General features: G+C 45.3%; 1 protein-coding gene and 1 long non-coding RNA gene across 3 annotated transcripts in view; both read right to left on the minus strand.

Annotated features, from left to right (window-relative positions):
* The window catches only part of SLC37A1 (solute carrier family 37 member 1), an 82,724-nt gene extending 64,716 nt beyond the window's left edge, over positions 1-18,008 (minus strand). Inside the window, exons 1-2 of one of the 2 annotated variants that reach the window (XM_025380821.1) lie at positions 17,894-18,008; positions 15,208-15,329 (exon numbers count right to left, since the gene is read on the minus strand). The gene's annotated coding sequence lies outside the window, so the exon portion shown is untranslated. Of the gene's footprint in view, positions 1-1,766; positions 2,629-15,207; positions 15,330-17,893 lie in introns of those variants that run through there. The other variant, XM_025380820.1, reaches the window with a different exon arrangement.
* A 2,174-nt stretch (positions 18,009-20,182) lies between these two features.
* LOC112620562 lies at positions 20,183-21,090 on the minus strand. Its single transcript, XR_003118547.1, has 3 exons — positions 20,964-21,090; positions 20,697-20,807; positions 20,183-20,394 (listed from the first exon to the last, which is right to left on the minus strand). It is a non-coding gene; the product is annotated as an uncharacterized LOC112620562 (long non-coding RNA).
* Between the last annotated feature and the right edge of the window lie 51 nt (positions 21,091-21,141).

The following is a 21,141-nucleotide window of genomic DNA, read 5'->3' on the forward strand; positions in this document are numbered from 1 at the left end:
GCACCACAGAAAACCACTTCATTTCCAGTGGGTCAAGACCTCTGGAAGCACGAACCATGACTGACACGCTCTCATTTGAGCCCCGTGACCACCCTGAAGAGGCAGGGCGTTCATTTCACAAGGGAGAAAAATGAGGCTAGGCGGCTCGCCTGGGTCAGCTGGATAAGTGGGGCAGATTCCAGTTTGTCCTGTTTCTCTGAGCCACCTCCTCCCTCCAGCCACTCTTCCTCCTGCCCATCCCCTGCAGAGAAAGGGCAGCAGAATGGGAACAAATCACTTGGTTTAAACCCAGTTTTTGGCACACAGCCCAAGTACATAAAAAGAAGAGATACTTTTTTTAAAAAGTCACTCTCTACAGGTGCCCCTGGAACTTACCATTCCAGGGAGGAAAAGCGGCAGAATGTCCAGTTTCATTGCACTGTCAAAGATAGCAACTTAGGCTGGGCACGGTGGCTCACACCTGCAATCCCAGCACTTTGGGAGGCAGAGGCAGGCAGATCACTTGAGGCCAGGAGTTCGAGACCAGCGTGGTCAACATGGCGAAACCCCGTATCTACCAAAAATACACAAATGAGCTGGGCATGGTGGTGCACACCTGTAATCCCAGCTACTCGGGTGGCTGAGGCATGAAAATCACTTGAACCCAGGAGGTGGAGGTTGCAGTGAGCTGAGATTGCACCACCACACTCCAGCCTGGGCAACACAGCGAGACCCTGTCTTAAAAAAATAGAAAAGATAGTAACTGAGGAAACAGCCCATTAGAGCATCTTTATTACAACCTGTAAAACCTGTACATGTACCCCTGAAACTGAAAGTTAAAAAAAAAAAAGAAAAAACCCTGAAAGACACATGGTTTTATACCCATCTCTTGAAAAAACAAACCCACCCTAGGCAACTGTAAAACAGAATGAGCTGAGGGAAAGATACATTCACAAGCTCCACTCCCAGACCCACCCACTTGTGATCTGTGCTGCCTAGAAGGTTCCAAGTAATCTGAAGAGGCTCAAATAATGGGGATAGGAAGTGAGCAATAGCAGGAGTAAGGTTCAACAGTCTTTTTAGGGCTGAGGTGCCATTACACGTAATCAAAGTGGCCCTATAGATACTTTAAATAATCTACTTCGTGACTTTTTTTTTAAACTGGGTCTCACTTTACAGGCAAAGATGGGTGAGAAATGCAAAACAAAAGTTTTCATGCATTTTTCTTTTACTTTTTTTAAATTAAGAGATAGAATACAACTTCCTGTGCAGAGCGTGCTCTTTCTATGGCTTTTTGCTTTTAAAGGCGCTTTCCATATTAAAGATGAATGAAATGGTCACTATCTCTTTCCCCTTGGCTGAAGTACAAGGAACCTGAATTCCATTTGCACCACCTGCCCCCAACCCCCAACAAACAGAACAACACAGGTGGGCTGCATGAAACAGAACGTGTAAATGCAGTTTCAAAATGACTTGGTGAATCACAGGTCTGGAGCCAGAGGTTTTCAAGCTTGCTCTAAAAGGGGATTAATAAAGAAACACCGGGGGGAGTCTAAAATATGTATTCACTTACACAACTTCAGACAATTTAAGTTCAAAGGCCGGCAGGCAGGCAGGCACCTTCCAGGCAAAAAGCTAAGGGAGACCAGGAAAGCGCAGGTTTTAGCAATTCCTCCTTTGGAGATTCAAAACTGGGGCCGCGGGCTGGGGTGTTGGCGGGGAGTGGGGGTGGTAAGGGGCTTGGCCAGTACCCTTCGTTCAAATGCAAATCCTTAGACTGTACGTACCTTCTCGGTCACCAGGATCACAGCGTGGGCCGTGAGGGCTGGAAGGCTGGTGGCCAGCGGCTAGGGGACTTTGCGGCGCGTCAAGCCCTTTATTATAAACCCAGAAGGTCGCTGTCACTCGCATTGGCCAGGAGGCCCACGGGCTCCGGGAACCAGCTGCTCAGCCGACAGACAACGCAAAGGCCCAGGGTGCCGGCGCTCCGAGCCAGCGTTCTGTGCCGGCTCCTCCCTGGGCGGCTGGTCCCCGGAGGAGGTGAATTCCGCGGGCACGCCCACGTCCCCATCGCGGCAGACAATGCGCGGTGTCCCCTCCTGCCGGCTCTCTGGACCCTCAGCTGTCACCGCGGCCCGGGCCGGGGTGGGCAGGGGACCCGGCAGGACAGCTAAGCTCGCCCCTGCCGGGGACTCCGTGGAGCGGCTACTGACCCCGTGCCCGCTCCCTCTGCCTCCACTTCCCCGGAATCCCAGCGTTGCCCCGGTCCGGGAACGCCCGGCATTGTCGCCTAGGGCTACTCTTCTAGATGTCGTATTTCAAAGACTTCCCTCCGCGAAAACAGCTTGAGACCGTCCCTGGCTCTCCGAAAACATCCAAACCAGCCCCGACTTACCCCCCAAAAAAAGAAAAGGAAGGAGGAAAGGAGCCGAGCTCCGAGTGCGCAGGGCCCCGCGCCCGGCTCCCTGCGGCAGCTGCAGGTGCTGAGCGGCTGCGGCGCCCGAGCGCCGATGGCCCCGCAGGTGCGGGCGGTGGGGCTGGGGGTCCCCGCCTCCCGGCCCGGCCCCGGCCCCGCGCCTCACCTGCGCCGCCGAGGCCCGCGCACCGCAGCCGGGCCCGGCCGCCGCGGGCGCTTCCTGCTCGCGACTTCCTGGAGCGGCGCGCGGGAGGCCCCGCCGCCCTTTCACTTTCCCTGGCTCGCGGGGCGCCGGCGGGGCCGCGCGGCTCCTCCCCCTCTCCGGCCGCCGCGACCCCCGGCTCCGGCCCCGGCCCCGGCCCCGGCCCCGGCGTGCCCAGGGTCGCACCAGCCCCGGAGCCACCGGGCGGGGGCGCCCCCACGCCTCGCAGCGCTGCCCGGCCTCTGCAGGCGAACCCGGGTCATGACCCGCGCCTTCCCCGGCTCTGAGGGCGCACGGGCTTTCGCTGGCCCGCTCCCCACCGGCCTCCGGGCAGTCCCAGGCGGCCTCTGCACCGCTGGCGCTCCGTCCTGAAGGCGGGTCTTCCCCACAGCGGCGAGGGTCACATGCCGCCGCGCCCCCACCCCCAAAGAGGGCCTTTCCTTGGCCTCCCGGCTTTTATTCCTATTGTGTCATGTCAAGGGGCATAATCATGAAGACCAGCACTCTATAGCGTGGAAATGTGGCACGCGGATTTGGCTATGTCGAACCAACTTGTAAGCCAGCTTGTGTCCCACCTCGCAGGCACGTGACAGAGGCGGCTCCCTGTTAGGCTGGGGGAGCCCGCCGGGTTCTTACCCTTGCTGGCCAGTGCCCTGGCACACAGGCTCTACGTCACCCCAGAAACAACTCTTCTCCCTAGGCAGCCCCAGGGAGGCGCCTGGCCAGTCCCCTAGAAGCTACTGCCGAACACCCACGGAGTGGACCCCCGGCATGGCTTCAGAGCAGAGGGGGCTCCCAGCCCACTCCTGGGGAAGAGCAAAGTGAGGCAGAGGGGAAATTTTCCGGGAAAAAGCCTGCCCCTGGATAAAACAATGCTTAAGGATAAAACCAACCCCAGGCCTGGCTGTAAATGTCCCAACAGGCCAGTGCCCCTTGGACCTCCCCCAGGCCCGTTGAGCTTCCCTCTGGAGAAAGGAGAAGGCATTCTTCCCTGTGTTCGGCTTCCCTGCCCTGCTAGGCCTCGCAGTTTCCCCCTGGGGCCCTGCTTTGTTTCTAGAACACTCTGATATGTGTCTCTCTTGGCTGAGCTGGGCTGCGTGAAATCCATGACTTTGTTAGGCATTTGAGAAGCCTTCTGCAGGCAGAAAGAAGACCTGCCCACCTCTCTGCCACGCAGGGTTCAGCCACAGGAAGCCTGCGGCCCCTCATTCCACAAGCCAGATGGCCCAGGGCTCCAGCCTTCTCTGTTTGGCTAGGTTTTCTTCGGACCTTTCTCTCCGCTGGCCCCCTCTGCCAGTTCTTTCTCCTCTCTAGCTCTCCATTCCCGGTGATAGCCCAGTGTGGCTCCCATCCCTCTCTCCAATGGTCTCCGCAGCCCAGGCCCTTGCCACTGGTTCCGCTCCAGGCTACTCCTCTCTCACTGCACTTGTGCGACGGTGTTCTCACTTCCAAGTTCTATCTCCTGCAATCCACTCTTTAAGCTGCCTCAAATTGCCCTCCTAAAGCAAAATCTGATCTTGACATTCCTGATTTTAAAACCTTTGGGACATCCCATCACCTACAGCTTTTACATTTGAAAGGCAATAATATGAGTTCAGGATATATAGGACACCTCGGCCACCACATCGAGACAGCTTCTTCCCACCCCTCCCCTCCCCGACCCAGCTTTACTGACATATAACAAACAAATAAAAATTACATAATTTATAGTCTATGATGTGATGTTTTGATATATGAATACATTATAAAATTATTGCGACAGTCAAGCTAGTATATCAAATCACCTCACATTATTTTTGTTTTGGTGGTGAGAATATTTAAGATCTATTCTTCTTGCAAATTTCAAGTATACAATGTATTATTACTAACTATACATTAGAGCTGTACATTAACTCTCTAGAACTTACTCATCTTTCCTAAGTGAAACTTTGTACTCTTTGGCCAGCAACTCCCCATTTCTCCCACCCTACTATACCCCTGGTAACCACCATTATTATATGCTCTACTTCTCTGAGTTCAAGTTTTTCAGATTCCACAAATAAGTGAGGTCATGCATATTCTTCTTCTTTTTTTTTTTTGAGACTGAGTCTGGCTCTGTCGCCCAGGCTGGAGTGCAGTGGCCGGATCTCAGCTCACTGCAAGCTCCGCCTCCCGGGTTTACGCCATTCTCCTGCCTCAGCCTCCCGAGTAGCTGGGACCACAGGCTCCCGCCACCTCGCCCGGCTAGTTTCTTTTTTTGTATTTTTTAGTAGAGACGGGGTTTCACCGTGTTAGCCAGGATGGTCTCGATCTCCTGACCTTGTGATCCGCCCGTCTCAGCCTCCCAAAGTGCTGGGATTACAGGCTTGAGCCACCGCGCCCGGCTATATTCTTCTTTTTTTGTTAGTTTTTTTGTTGGCTGGTTTGTTTTGAGACAGGGTCTTGTTCTGTTGCCCAGGTTGGAGGGCAGTGACTGAGTGCAGTGGTCAAGGCTCACTGCAGCCTTGATCTCCCAGGCCCAAGTGATCCTCCCACCTCAGCCTCCTGAGATCTGAGACTACAGGCCCATGCCACCATGTCCAGCTAATTTTTTAAATTTTGTAGAGATGGGGTCTTGATATGTTGCCAAGGCTGGTCTTGAACTCCCAGGCTCAAGAAATCTTCCTGCCTTAGCCTCCCAAAGTGCTGGCAGTAGAGACGTGATCTACCATGCCTGGCCTATATTTTTCTGTACCTGGCTTATTTCACTTAGCGTAATGTACTCCAGGTTCATCCATGTTGTTGCAAATGACACGAAATCCTTCTTTTTTAAGGCTAAATAGTATTCCATTGTGTACATATAGATATACACCACCTTTTCTTTATAAACTTCCCTCTAGTACTGCTTTTGCTGCATCCCATAAGTGTTGGTATGTTGTTTCCATTTTCATTGGTCTCGAGGAATTTTCTGATTTCCCTTTTGATATCTTCTTTGACCCCACTGGTTGTTCAGGTATGTATTTAATTTCTGCATATTTGTGAATTTTCCAATTTTCCTCCTGTTACTGATTTCTAGTTCATACTATTGTGGTCAGAAAAGATACTTGATATTTTAATCTTCTTAAATTTGTTAAAACTTGTTTTGTGGCCTAACATATGATCTAGCCTAGAGAATGTTCTGTGTACATGTAACTGTGCATTCAGCTGCTGGTGGAAGGAGTGTTCTATACGTCTGCTAGGTCCATTTGCTCTAGAGTGTTGTTCAGGTTCAGTGTTTCCTTATTCGTCTTCTGTCTGGGTCATCTATTCATTGTTGAAAATGGGGTACTGAAGTACCCTGCTATTACTGTATTGCTATTTCTCTCTTGAGTTATGTTAATAAATATTTAGGTACTCTGATGTTGGGTGCATAGACATTTATAATTGTTATATCCTCTTGATGAATTTATCTCTTTCTCACTATATAGTGACTCTGATGAAGTTGTTGACTTAAAGTCTGTTTTGTCTGATATAAGTATCTTTTTTGCTCTTTATTTGGTTACCATTTGCATGGAATATCTTTTCCCATGCCTTTACTTTCAGCCTATGTATATCCTTAAAGCTAAGATGAGTCTCCTGCAGGCAGCACATAGATTTTTTTTAATATCCATTCAGACACTTCTGTCTTTTGATTGCAGAATTTAATTCATTTACATTAAAGTAATTATTGATAGATAAAGACTTACTACTGCCATTTAAAAAATTGCTTTCTGGCTGTTTGTAGTTCCTTTATTGTTTTCTTACTCCCTTACTATCTTCCTTTCTGATCTGATGATTTTTGTAATGGTATGCTTTCATTCCTTTCTCTTTACATTTTGTAACTCTACTACAGGTTTTTGTTTTGTGGTCACTATGATGCTTATATAAAACATTTTAGGCCAGGCGCTGTGGCTCTTGCCTGTAATCTCAGCACTTTGGGAGGCCGAGGCGGGCAGATCATGTGGTCAGGAGATCGAGACCATCCTGGCCAACGTGGTGAAACCCCGTCTCTACTAAAATACAAAAAATTAGCTGGGCGTGGTGGCATGTGCCTGTAGTCCCAGCTACTTGGGAGGCTGAGGCAGGGGAATTGCTTGAACCCAGGAGGCAGAGGTTGCAGTGAGCTGAGGTCACACCACTGCACTCCAGTAATAAAACGTTAGCTGCCTACAGAAATCCTACACTTCAATTTCTCCCCACCTCAACATATTTTATGTTACTGATATCACAATTTACATGTTTTATGTATTGTGTATCCACTTACAAATTATTGTAGCTACAATTATTTTTAATACCTTTGTCTTTTAACTTTTATACTAGAGTTAAAAGTGATTTACACACCACCACTGTAGTATTATTCTGAATTTGACTACATTTTTACTTTTACAGCGAGTTTTCTACTTTTATATGTTTTCATAATGTTAGCGTCCTTTCATTTCAACTGGAATAACTCCTTGTAGCAGATCTTGTAAGGTGGCCTAGTGGTGATGAACTGCCAGAGCTTTTGTCTGGGAAAGTCTTTCTCTCTCCATTTCTATAGGAGAGCCTTGCCTGGTATAATATTCTTGGTTGGTTGTTTTCTTTCAACACTCTGAATATATCATCCCACTCCCTCCTGGCCTTCAAGGGCTATGCGGAGAAACCTATTGACAGTCTTATGGGTTTTCTATGTGTGACAAGTTGCTTTTCTCCTGCTGCTTTCAAAATTGCTTCTTTAAGTTTTGAGAATTTGATTTTAATGTATCTTGGTGAAATCTCTTTATATTTAGTCTATTTGTGGCTCTTTGGGACTCATGGATCTGGACATTCATTTCCCTTTACAGATTTCGGAAGTTTCTGTCATTATTTATTTAAATAAGCTTTCTCTTCCTTTTCTTTCTTTGCTCCTTCTAGGATTCCCGTAATGCTTATCCTAGATTGCTTGATGATCTTCCTAAGTTGCATAGGCTCTCTTCACTCTGTTTCACCAAGAGCATAGTATGTATACCATCAACTTAAGGAGCAGACATTCTCCCAGAGAAGGCCAAGGCAAAGCCAGTGACAGGCCTTGATTGACAAGGAACTGAGGTTTCCCTGAAGGGGGCTTTGAGGATACTAGGCTTCAGAGCTCAGGAAAATGCCTCATGCTTAGAAAGCATTAGAGCATTAAACACTATCAGAGAGAAAGAAAAGGGAAAATCAGAACCTGATTACTTAACATGGAGAAAAGAAATTCATTTTATCTCCACCGATCAAAAAGCAAGAATTCTAGCTGTATAGTGCACTGACCGGCGAGGAAGGGTGATTTATGTTCAGTTATGAGTGTTGTTGATAAGAAATACAATGAAAAGCCTCTCATTATTAAGCATGCTCTGTATTCAGGCATCGTGCCCGGCCTACAGATATAAAACTGACAAAAGTCCACACACTGAAGAACTATAACGCAATCCAGCAAACATAATTAGGTGTGAAGGCGTAGGCGTTCCCAGTCCTATAGGACCCCAGCGAGGAGACTGGCCACACTCCCCACCCCATGCCATACTTCCAGGAGCCCAGAGAGGAGACTGGCCATGCTCCCTACCCCATGCCACACTTTCAGTTGCAGTACTTTTGACTCACTTCCTATTAACGTATGAAAGCTCTGTTTCCTCCAAAGCATTCTCCTCCTTGATCATAAAGAACAGGCAGTGGCCATGAAAAACAATGACTGAGTCACCCTGGCTGGGATAGACCTATCAGTCCTACAGCGTCAGGGGAAGTGGCAAGGGATGTAAGATAACTAGATGTCGTCTCTAAAAGAAGAGGTCCATAGAAAACCTTTAAAATTGGACATAAAAATCATACTTTACTTATATTATTTAGAAATATAGGGAACTACCAAAAGAAATGGGTAAAAGAGTAGAAAACGGTTGGGGAATGAGACAGAGGAGTTGAAGGGATAAAGCCAGGTTCAGCTGTTTGTTGTTATATACCTTTAGTATCATTTCATTTTAAAACTATGGGCATGATATTTAAAGAAATATCAACATAAAGACAGAAGGCTGTGCTTAATTTAGGTAATGGCATTTTACTGGTAGAATTTTAGACACTGTGATACTTGAATTAGAGACATATTTGGAGGAGAGGAGCTTTGCAAGTATCCTGAAATAATAAGGGGACAAACACCCATTTATAAGGGTGGTTCTTTTTAAACTACCTGTGTAAAATAGGCAAATTTTCTTGCTTCTAAGACCCCTTGGCAGTGTTTCCCAGCAGAGTAACTTTCTTGCTTTTCTTCTATACGTGTGGCAAGGGAAATAGTAACTGAGAGCGTACTCATGGGTCTTTGGGGAGTAAACTGGATCCTAACTGAAGTAGGACTTGATAAAGTCTTGAATCGAATTCAGGGACTTATAGTTCTTTCAGTGAAGCATTCCTCTGTAGCTGAGCTCCACTCTGGGGCTAACTTGTTGCCTGAGCCCATCTGTTGTAAATTCCTCTTGATTTTATGCCTATAGGTAGAATGAGGTCAGGTATGTGGGAACAGGAAACTGACCCATCAACTCAGAAGTCATTCTCGCAATTGAGCTAGTGCAGATACATGAGATAAGCAAGTTGGAAAATTTTTATGGGGTCTTTAAAAAGGCATACTCTTAGGCTGGGCATGGTGGCTCACGCCTGTAATCCCAGCACTTTGGGAGGCCGAGGCGGGGGGATCATCTGAGGTCAGGAATTCGAGACCAGCCTGGCCAACAGGGTGAAACCCTGTCTCTACTAAAAATACAAAAATTAGCCAGGTGTGGTGGTGGGCACCTGTAATCATAGCTACTGGGGAGGCTGAGGCAGAATAATTGCTTGAACCCGGGAGGCAGAGTTTGCAGAGAGCTGAGATGGCACCATTGCACTCCAGCCTGGGTGACAGTGAGACTCCACCTCAAAAAAAAAAACAAAAAAAAAAAACAAAAAGGCATGGTCTCCAGTCCAGCTCTAGTTTGGTAAACTACGTGGCTGAAATTAAGGGGCTGTTCTTTAAAGTTCCCTCTGGGCCAGCATTTGATGATTTATGGACATGGTACTTTTCAACACCGATGGAAGAATGAAATTACTCATATCCTCTTTATCAAACTGATATTGTTTGGGTATTTGTCCCCTCCAAATCTCATGTCGAAACTTGACCCCCACTGTTGGAAGTGGGACCTAGTGGGAGGTGTCTGGGTCATGGGGGAAGATCCCTCAGGAATGGTTTGGTGCTATCCTCTCAGTAGCGAGTTCTCACTGTATCGGTCCCTGTGAGAACTGATTAGAAGGAGCGTGGCACCTCTCTCCATGCTCTCTCTCTTCCTTCCCCTCTCACTGTGTGAGGCCTGCTCCACTTTGCCTTTCACCAAGAATGGAAGCTTCCTGAGGCCTTCGTAAGAAATAGGTGCTGGTGCCATGCTTCTTGTTCAGCGTGCAGAAACATGAACTAAATAAACCTCTCTTCTTTATAAATTACCCAGCCTCGAGGATTCCTTTATAGCAACCCAAATGGACTAAGACACACACTTCAGTAGTCTTTCATGGATTGCCTATCTATTCCCACCAGACATGGAGTCTGGGAAAGGATGGCTTTGGATGGTGAGACTTTCTGCTCCATCAGCTTAATCTACCCTCCTCACCAGTGGCTGGCAGTTTAGGCAGCCAGTCCCCTCACAGCCTACACTGAAGACCTCAGCACTCACTGTGGCCATCAGAAGGCACATGCCCTGGGTTCCTCCAGGCAGCTGCTCCTTTCCAGTTAATTTATAGTTTTAACTCTTATGATTAAGACCATTAGTATTTAACTCTTATAACTGAAATCCTTTCTAAAAAAGACTTATGTAACTCAATAATAAAAGCAACTTATTGAGCTGGGTGTGGTGGCTCGCGCCAGTAATCCTAGCACTTTCGGAGGCCAAGGCAGGTGGATTGCCTGAGCTCAGGAGTTCAAGACCAGTCTGGCCAACACAATGAAACCCTGTCTCTACTGAAATACAAAAAATTAGCTGAGTGTGGCAGCATGTGCCTGTAATCCCAGCTACTTGGGAGGCTGAAACAGGAGAATTGTTTGAACCCAGGAGGCAGAGGTGGCAGTGAGCTGAGATTGTGCCACTGCACTCCAGCCTAGGTGACAGAGTGACAGTCTGTCTCAAAAAAAAAAAAAAAAAAAAAAGCAACTTATTGAATATGATATTCTCTCCTGACTATTACTCGAGATTATCTTTTTGAGCATCAGCTAAGATTCCACAGTGAATACTGAGCTAGCAAAAAAAAAGCATGAGACTTGGAATCTGGAGTGATGGGTTAAAATTCTGACCCCAAACTTACTCTTTTGGGACTCTGTGAAAGTCAGTTTACTCTCCTGAACTCCAGTTTTCCTAGTGTGACTCTGTGGGGTTGATGTATGGATGAACGGGGAAAGTAAGGTGTTAGAATGTAGGCACCATGAAAGCAGACATTTTTTAACTGGTTTTATTCATCAGTGACTCCTTATCATGTATAGAATCATGCCTGGCACACACGAGACATTCAATAAACATTTATGCTAATATTCCTAAGGATGCTTTAGGAACTCTAAATTAGTGTACAAATGCTTATGGCTGCTCTAATTATTGGAAAGCACAGCTAATCAGTATGAATATGTAATCAATCTAGGACTCATATCAGGAGCTGAAGGAAGGAGAGAGCCACAAAGTCCCTTGCATCAGTTTGTTTTGATTTGCTATTTTTCTCTAAAAATGAAGTTTGATTCCCTCCCACCATCTTTAATATACATCCTGTTAAGCTTTGATTATTTGACACAAAGTTAATAGAGGTTTAAAAATAAAATACGCCTCCAAAGTTACTATATATCACTTCGCAGCTATCTTTCTGATGGCAAATGAAGGAACATCTGTAAGAGTACACAGAAATGCCACTTTCAATTCAGGGGTATCAACATTGAACCAGGCCTGGGATGCCAGAGCTCATGTTCACCTTCCAAGTAGACAAGGGAATCCTCTTACTGCCTGCGCAGCCTCCACTTCACCAACATTAGCCTTATTAAATCTGTCACATGGGGAACATTCAATCAATTTGTGTTCCAGTTTCTTCTCCTCTAATGTAGGGTCATTGAATGTTTTCATCTGCAAGACACTGTCCCTATTACAAAGATGAATAGGAGAGGTCCTCATTCTTAGGAATTGAACAATCTAGTTGGTACAAAACTACAGAGAGCCTCACATCACATAACTGAAAAATCCCCTTAAATTCTTAACCTGTCACAAATTTTCTGGTTTTAACTTTCAGAAAACAAAATTTAAAAAGCTCTTTTAGAAAAAAATCATGTTTTGGATACTGTAATTTTCACAAGTCAATATTTTGCACACACCAGTAGCCTTGTCTGTGTCTCTGCTCTAGAGCTGAAGCTTAGTGGGCTCCCTACCTGTTGGGGGCTGAAGCCACAAGGATCTAGGTTGACTCCGGGGGGATCGTGCCTCTCCAGCCTTCCAACTGCCCGACAGTGATGGAGTGTGGAGGGTTACTTCAGGGGCTACCCACCTGGGAGACACAGTCACCTGGAGGACGCTGCAGACAAGGGTTGGGGATAAGCCTGTCTATGGGGTTGTGTAAGTGACAGCTGAGGTGAGACCTGGAGAAGGCATCGAGTTACCCAAAAGAAGAGTGGAAGGTGTTCCAAGCAGAGAACAGCGTGGGCAAAGGCCCAGCAATCCTAGAGAAAGTTAGGTTTGGGGAACTGAAAGTCATTATGGCCAGAGCAGAGAGTGCAGTGTGTGAACATAAGGCAAGAGAAGAGGCTGGGGAGGGACTTGGTGGCCACGTCATTCGGAGCCTAATAATCGAATGAGGGAGTCTGGACTTTACTACTGAAAGATTTTAAACTGAAGAACAACATGATTAGATGTATGGTTTTAAAAGATTATTCCAGTCAGTGTGACAAATAGATTAGAAGAGAGTGAGACTAAGGCAGGGAGACCACCTGGGCTGTTGGTGTCTTCTTGGCAGAAGATGATGGTGTCCTGACTAAGGAAGAAGCAGTGGGAATGGAAGAAAGTAGATGGATTTGGAACAATTTGGAAGGAAGAATCTCCAGGATTTGGAGATTGGTTGGGGAAGAGGGAAGGAAAGAACTGGTCCCAGACATCGATGATGTTCAGATTCTGGCTTAGGAAACCAGTAGCAAGTGGGCCCTTCATTAAGATAAGGAAATAAAGAAAAGAGAAGGTTTGGGCAACTGGTGTGTGTAGGAAAGAAGTTCAGTTTTGCCCTTGTTGAGTTTGAGATGGATGATAAAAAGGTCAGCCCAAGAAGTGGCTTTTTTGTGGGATCTGGAATATAGGGGAGGAAGCATAAGCAATAATAACTTGAAACTGTTCTCAAAACCCTTTTAGAGTCAATTAATTCATTTATTCTGGTAGTGAACTTGGGAGCGAGATGCCTGTCTTGCAGGGTAATGCTGGGCACAGGCAGAGGCTGATGAGTTCTTGATCTCTAGGTCCTTTTTCTCCCTTTACTGTATAAATTTTATTTCTTCTACTACATTACAATACATATCATATATGTGCATGACTTAAAATAGTAACAAAAGAAAATATCATGACACACATAGAGAAGTTTCTCGAACTAAACACATACCTCGATGTCCAGCTTGCTGCCAGTTAGCTTGAAAAGGTGTTCAGGATTAAGGTGAAGAAAACAACCTAATAAAGCCAAGCTGCCTCTTCACTCCAGAGAGTTTCCTAAGCTATCACCCCTATTCTTTCTTCCGACACATCCTTGGAACTGAGACCAGGGCCAAGATGACCCAAAATGACCAGGCCATCTCCCCATTTCTAGCCATCCTAAAGCCTGGTGCACTTCTGAGACCCTCGTTAAATGTATTAGTATAAAGAACTGCTAAAAAGAAAGCTACAATATTCTGAACATACCAAGATAACTAAGTAATCAAAGAAATACATTAGTGAATCACATTCTAAATGAAACAATCTTATCTTGTTTAATAAATACATATTTTCACATTTCCATTCTTGTTCAATGGGGAAAGTCTTTTAGGGCCCCTGAACTGAGACTTTGTTCTGAGGTCATAGATAACAGCACTGAGCTGTTCTAGTACCACCCGGATGTGGTTGCCAGAGGCCCCATCTCGTTCCTCCCAGTGCAGGGCCTCAGTGATTAGATAGCACAAAGCCAGCTCTGGGAAACCTAAAATTGCCAGTCCAGTTTAAAATCTTTCTGGCTTTCCTCTTTGTAGAGGGAGAGGGAAATGGTTCATTTAGCTCTTCTGATAACTATATTTGCTCCACAACTATTTAGAGGCTTGTCCTAGTAACTAGATAATTAAAAATGGGCTTGAGGAGAGGAGAAAGGCAGTTCAAACAAGCAGGTATGCCAGCGCCACAAGAGGAGGACAGCAACAGTACCCAGAGCTGAGGAAATTCTGGTAGTCACCCAAGAAACACGAGTGAATGAGATACTGAGAAAAGACACCCGAAACATTGTTTTCTTAAAAACAAAATGGAGACTGGGTGTGGTGGTTCACACCTGTAATTCTAGCACTTTGGGAGGCTGAGGCGAGTGGATTTCTTGAGCTCAGGAGTTTAAGCCTGTGCAACATGGCAAAACCCTGTCTCTATAAAAAAAATACAAAAAATCAGCCAGGTGTGGTGGCAGGCTCCTGTATTCCCAGGTACTCAGGAGGCTGAGGCAGGAGGATCACCTGAGCCTGGGAGGTTGAGGCTGCAATGAGCTGTGATCATGCCACTGAACTCCAGCCTGGATGACAGAGCCAGACCTTGTCTCAAAAAAAAAAAAAAAAAAAAAAAAAAAAGGAGCATAATTTCCTTAAGTAATACCCCCTACCTTGTTCAATTTTATATTAAACATTTTCATTCATTCTCTTATCCAACATTTGTGACATAATAATTTTGGTATATCCTTAAGGTGAAATACTATTGTCTTTAAAACACTTCGGAAAATTTTTTTTGACATGTTCACCATATAATGACATGTGATAATGTAAATGACAAATAGAATGATTTCAATTAGATAGATATACATATGCATTTTAAAAGCGTGAAAGGATTCACACCAAAATGGCAGTAGTTATTATCTTTGGGAAGTGAGATTATTGGTTATATTTATTTTCTTCATTATACTTTACTGTATGTTCCCAATTTTCTAAAAGTATTCAGTAATATTTAATAAGTTGAGTATCTGGTATGTGTCAAGTTCTGTGCCAGACTGTGGGGTGGAGGCCTTGGGAGGTGCTTAGGGAGGCTGACCTGGAAACACGTTACAACTGTGTAGGAAATGCATCAGAAGCACAACCAGAGAGATGGTAAGAAGGGGCTGGCAGCAGTTAGAAACAGCATCCCTAAGAAAGTTACATCTGGTAAAGTATTAAAGTTGACAAATTGTTCACCGGGTAGAGAAACATGGGCATCACATTTCAGAAACAGAAAATAACATATACAGATGTATGAAGGTGGCCTGCAAAAAACTAATCTAAATAATTAACAGGGGTTATCACAGGTGAAGAATCAGCATTTGGGGAAAAATGCTTATCTTCTCAAAGAATCGAGGAAATATTAATACAAACTAAAGTCACTACGAGACACTGCCTTGTCCATCAGATTAGCAAAGAAGAAAAATGACTTACAGTAGGTGAGGGAGCAGTGAGTCACACACACTGTTCTGGTGAGAATGAGGATAGGTCTGGCCATTCTCGGAGGCAATGTAGCAACATGTATTTAGGCTCAGCAATTTCTTGATTCTATAAAGCTGCAATCCAAAGAGCTGAATTTGAGATGTAGATAAAGATCTATGCATTCAGATGTTCATATTGATTTCATTCACTCATTCATCTATTTACTTTGGGCAGGGGGTTCACAGGTGTTCACTGTATTATTTTGCTGGCATATGTGAATATGTGTTCTTTTGTATGCATCAAATATTAAATAATTAAAAGATTTTAAAACCTGAGCTAAATATACATGTTACATTTCTATAGCACTTCCAAATCATTTCATCCTCATTATCTTATTTGATTATGACCTTTCTAAAAGTTGGGCAGGGGGAGCCTTATTCTGGGAAAATCATAAGCATGTGGTTCAGCATGCCACCTCTTTCCCTGTCCCTTTTCTAGAAAATCTGATCCACCCTTAGATCTTGAAAACTACAGCCCCATGTAGCACAAGATGTCCCACCACAACTACTGGTTAGAGTGAGGCTATCTGCAATATCAAAACTAGAACCAACCTTGCATATCCACCAGTAGGAAAGTGTGACCTCCACTTTGGAATGAAGGATTAACATGTAGCCAGAAGGCATAATAGTTTTGGGTTTTGTTTTGTTTTGTTTTTTTGAAATAGAGTTTCACTCTTGTTGCCCAGGCTGGAGTGCAATGGTGTGATCTCGGCTCACTGCAACCTCTGCCTCCCAGGTTCAAGCGATTCTCCTGCCTCAACCTCCAGAGTAGCTGGGATTACAGGCGCCTGCTACCACGCTCAGCTAATTTTTTGTATTTTTAGTAGAGACAGGGTTTCACCACGTTGGGCAAGCTGGTCTTGAACTCCTGAGCTCAGGCAATCCATCCACCTTGGCCTCCCAAAGTGCTGGGATTACAGGCGTGAGCCACCACACCCAGCCCTGGTAATTTTTTCTAAACAGTGTAGATTTATGTAGAATTTGCCCCCAAATGGGTCTGTAATTTCTCATTTCTTTGTAATCCCCTAGTACTCTACCTAGAAGACACTTAGATGTAGTTAAGCAACTGATATCCTGAGAGAGCCCTAGGAAAATGGAGTGTGTTAAGAAGAATTAAAAAAACAAGAAAAAGAAAAAAAAATTCACATCACTTTTTTCTCTTTTCCTAATGCTGCATAAAGGACAGCTCTGTTGCAAGATAATATCTAACACTCAATTTGATAAACCTGTGTTGGTTGAGCACTTACTATGTGCCAAGCACTGAGCTATATCCTTGAGTTGCTACCCAATGTGAAATTTGAGTCTATCCAATTTTCTGACATCTCTTGTCTCCACACAGGTGTCCACTAAACTATTTCCCCTACTGGTTATGATACATTATGGAATAATCTCACTTCCTGGGTGAAAAATAATTTACATTTCTCTCTTGACAGCTGTGTTTCAATAGCCTTCCACTGACCTACATACGTCAGGTATGGGCGTGTGTGTATCTGGCATTTTCCTCCTTGCTGGGTGCCAACTTTATGAGACATAATCCACAAACAGTTCAAATACCTACTTACACGTAAGAATCTACCTGTCTATATATATCCAGAAGCTTCAGTCTCTCCCCACCCTTATGTATATTAGTGCTAATGAACATGAGCATTAAAACTAAACTGTTCATCACAGACTAACTTCTGATTGTCACAAACAACTATCTGACTGAATCATCTTTGGCAGTTTGATTCTTTTCAAGAAAAAACCTCTACTGAAAACGATTAAGACAAACGAGTTAAAATTCTCCCCCAAACATACTGATAGCCAAAAGGTGCTTAACCTATTATAAGATTAACAACAATACAATTAATAGTAATAGCTCCCATTTACTAAGTGCTTTACTGTGTGCTAGGCACTGTGCTACTCTCATTATGAATATCTAATTTTGACCTCACAACAGCCCATTTTACAGATGAGTAGACTGACTTCAGAAAGAAGTATATGGAGCTAGGGCTCCAATCCCGGGTCTGTCTCTATCCTCTAAATGCTAACATGTGATACTACTAACACTGTTTTAAAAAGTTTTCAATTGTACATGTAGATAGAACTTTTTCTATCTATATACGCTAATATATTTGTTTATTAATATGCATATATATGAAATTGGTAAATTTACCAGAGTACAATTATTCTAATAAACAACCTCATAGTTCTATAGTTAAAATAGGCCTGAACTCATTTTGTTGAAAGTCCCTGCTTTTTATCTGAACAGTGCCTACAAAACTTCAAAAAAAATCTGTTTGCATTTTACCGAAGCCCCTCAGTTCTTAAGGCCTTTCCTCCACACTGTCCAGGAGAGCTCAGAAGAGACACTCTTAGGGACTCAGTCGCCATGGCAACTGCCAAGCTGCAGGGCCTCCAGCTGGGAGGTGGGCCTGGAAGGTTGTGGAAAATACAGAAGGCAGCCCCAGGGTGGTTTCAACAGTTTCCCCGGCCTTGGCCATCCCACCAGGAAGCAGAAGGCACCCTGACCAGCCCCTCTGCAGAGATCAACCATGGCCGGCCTGGGACTGTTTTTCTTCTTTTTGAAGGGGTTAATGGGTAAAAGGAAATGGATCGCTCCATTTCTACGTAAGAAGGACAAGAAGATCATTTCTTACTGAAGAAACGAAGTGCAGAGGAACCACGGCCACTGCTGCCCTCCACTCTCCTGAGGGCGTTCCCCTCGGCCCTCGCTCCTCCCTGCTGAGCGGCACTTGCACGAACTTCCCGCTTGGGGGTTATGGGAAGGGCCTCTGTGGATGATGGGAAATCCCCGCAGGGGATAATGGGAAGGCCTCGCGGGGGATGATGGGAGACCCCTGCCAGAGGAAGATGGGCAGCCCCTTTTGATTTTTAAGCGGTGGAAGAGGATTTCCTCTCATTTTCCAGTAAGGAAAAACCTTCTGATGATGTCCTCGTCTTTCTGCCTCTCATCTTCCCACCACTCCCACGCCCCAGGAAAGGAGGAAGATGGGCTGAGCAAGCATTTTGAGGGCCTTCAGAATTGGAAAGCGCTGCTTCTGGCATTACCTGACATTTCCAGGTCACTGTGGGGTCAGGGGTCAGGGATCCTGGGGCTCTGAGTGAGGCAACCGCTTGGCTTGATGAAGTCCTCCTTGGGTTTCCTGGGTGCGCAGAGAGGTGCCCAGCGCTCCGACTGCCTCTTGGCAGCTGTGGCTTTCAGCTGAATCTGGGCTGGGGTGCAGCTTCTTTCTGGAAAGAGGAATTTAGAATCCAGTCCAGGTGCTGCTGCAAGAGGTGCTGGGAGGCCCATCCTGTTGTTCACCCCTTCTTGCCTTTGTCAATTATTTGGATAATTGCTAAACCTACAGTGTAGTGAAATTACTATAGATTGAAAGATTTGGGAGGGAAGACCCTGGCAAATTTGTACGGGATAGAGATCAAATTGTAAACCTTAGGATTTAATAGCTGTAGCTAGATGTCTAGTTGCTAAGGATGTGATCCAGAGCAGGGTTTGCTTAACCATGTAGTTTGCTTAAGCCACTCCCTGGTGTTTGCAATCCAAGGCATTTGAACCAGTGGTCCTCTGCTTGGTAGATGCTTTACAGTCACTGCCAGAAAACTAGTTATTTCTTTATCACAGATCTGGGAGGCAGTATAGTGATGAGCAACAGTTGCTCTTGGGTCTGATGGCTCGATTTGAATCCCACTGGCTGTATGATCTTGGGCAATGATCTTAACTGCTGTGGGCCAAAGTTAAGGCTGTTGAGGCAGAAATTGATAAAGGCTTATTGAAAGTCAAATTTGAAGATTGAATGGGGAAGGCACAGCAACAAAGTTGGGTGTGTTCCAAAGTCTGTTACAAGTTGCAATGGTTTTATAAGAAAGTTGAGGAATGGGAAGGGGACTGCTCATATTGGAGTTGTCTTTTTTCATTGGAGGGACGATATAGAGGTTACAATCAATGGCTACGGATAACAACATACAGGCTAAAATGTTTTCTGCGTATGCACAAGACAATCAGTGAAATGTCATGATTTAGAAACAAATCAGTATCCTTTTCAGTGTCAGTCGTTACGTATTAATTAGTACATCAACAGTCTGAGGAACTCATGATAAGATTTGAGAGATTCACAGTAAGATTTTTTACTCAAGTGCAAAATGTGAAACATGAATCATAAGACCTTTTCCAAGTAGTTAAAATATAGTTTATTCTTTTAAGTACAGGGGTGCATGACTTAACTCATGCCTGGCATGGCCTTAGGTTCTGTTTATAAGTTGGTATCTTACTGCCACAGAGTCCATTCTGTCAGTCTTATGATCTCTAGTTTAACATTAATGCTGGTTAGTTGTTGTGTCTAAACGGCAAAAGGGTATTAGTGAGGCATTTCTGAACTCCCTTCCCATCATGGCTGATAACTCAGTTTTTAAGGTTTCTGGGGTCCCCTTGGTCAAGAGGGGGTCCATTCAGTTGGCTGTAGTGGGGCTTAGGAGGTTATTTTTAGTTTATACCCCTCTATAACTCCCTTTCCTTAGATTTACAATGGAGAAATGATAGTGAGGATTTAATAAGATAACTCATAAAATTCTTAAAACAGCGCCCACATGCAGTGTCAGAACTTAGTAAACATTGGTTACTGTCATTGTTAGGACAAATTTGAAAGTTGAATTTCTGACATTTTAAATGTAAAAAATGACTATTTATTTGCATATACTTGATTATGTTACCATTCTACATTTTTAACATTTAAAATACTTTTGGCATTTTATTATAAAAATAAGACATGCTCAATTGTAGTAACTTTGCCAATATGTAGAGAAGAAAATAATAATCATTTATTATCCCCAACTCCCCACTTTTCCCCATAAGAAAAGCTGTTAAATTTTGGTGTTTACAACATTTTTATCTTTGCAACTAAAAAACGACATAATTTTGGATTCTTGTGTGTTGCTTGTAACTTGTGTATTTATTCAGTAAGTAATATATTTGGGCCTGATGATGGGTTATGGTTGTAAACTTTCATATTAGCATTGGGAAGATTCTCCAGGGGATGTGTGCTCTGAAAGATCAGCAGCTTATTCACCACGTGGATTTGGCTTCTGGGATTCTGCCATCAAGACTAAATCCTGTGGTTATTCAGTCACTCCTCCCCAGCTCCTGCAGCAACAACAAATAACACAGCTTTTTGTCTGGGATGATGGCAGAGGAAATGGGAGATCGTGAGGGGCCTTGGGCAGGCGGAGTGCGTCAGGTGAAGCAGAGTGCCAAGCCTGCACGTGTACGTGCGTGTGCGCCTGTGATTTTTGTGGGTGTGTGTGAGTGGAGGGGAGCCAGGAGCGAGCGGAGAGGAGCGGAGATCCTTACGGGACCCCTGAGAATCAGAGGCCCGAGGGGGCTGGTACTCCTGTCGGGGTCGGGGAATGATGTCAAACCCGGACGGACATCAGTGTAGGCCGCACCTGCTGAGAGGCCAGAGCTGCCTCCCTGAGAGTGAAGTTGTTTACGGACCAAAGAAGAGATCTTGGCGGACACATCTCTGCGATCCGCGAACCCCGAAGGGTCCGAAGAGCCTAGAAAGTAAGTGGGGATGGGCAGCACCCCCGGGGGGGCCTGCGAGGCCCGGGGACGGAAGGGAGCGTGCAGTGCCCGCACTGGGCAGGGGTGAAACCCACTCGAGAGTTGGCCCGGACGCGCTTCCCGCGTCCCTCCTCTTGAAGGCCCAGTACCCAGGTGGCTCCTTGTTGCGGCGTCACAGAACAGCCGACTAAAGTGATGGATTTCAGGGGCCAGCGACAGCGAGGTCCAGGTCAGAGACCCGGTGGGCAGCCAGGCACGGAACCCGCCCAGGCCCTGCCCAGTCCCCGCCCCCCTCCCTTCCCGAGCAGTGATTGGCCAAGGCGGCCC

This window comes from Theropithecus gelada, chromosome 3 (assembly GCF_003255815.1).
Source record: "Theropithecus gelada isolate Dixy chromosome 3, Tgel_1.0, whole genome shotgun sequence".
Lineage (NCBI taxonomy): Eukaryota > Metazoa > Chordata > Mammalia > Primates > Cercopithecidae > Theropithecus > Theropithecus gelada.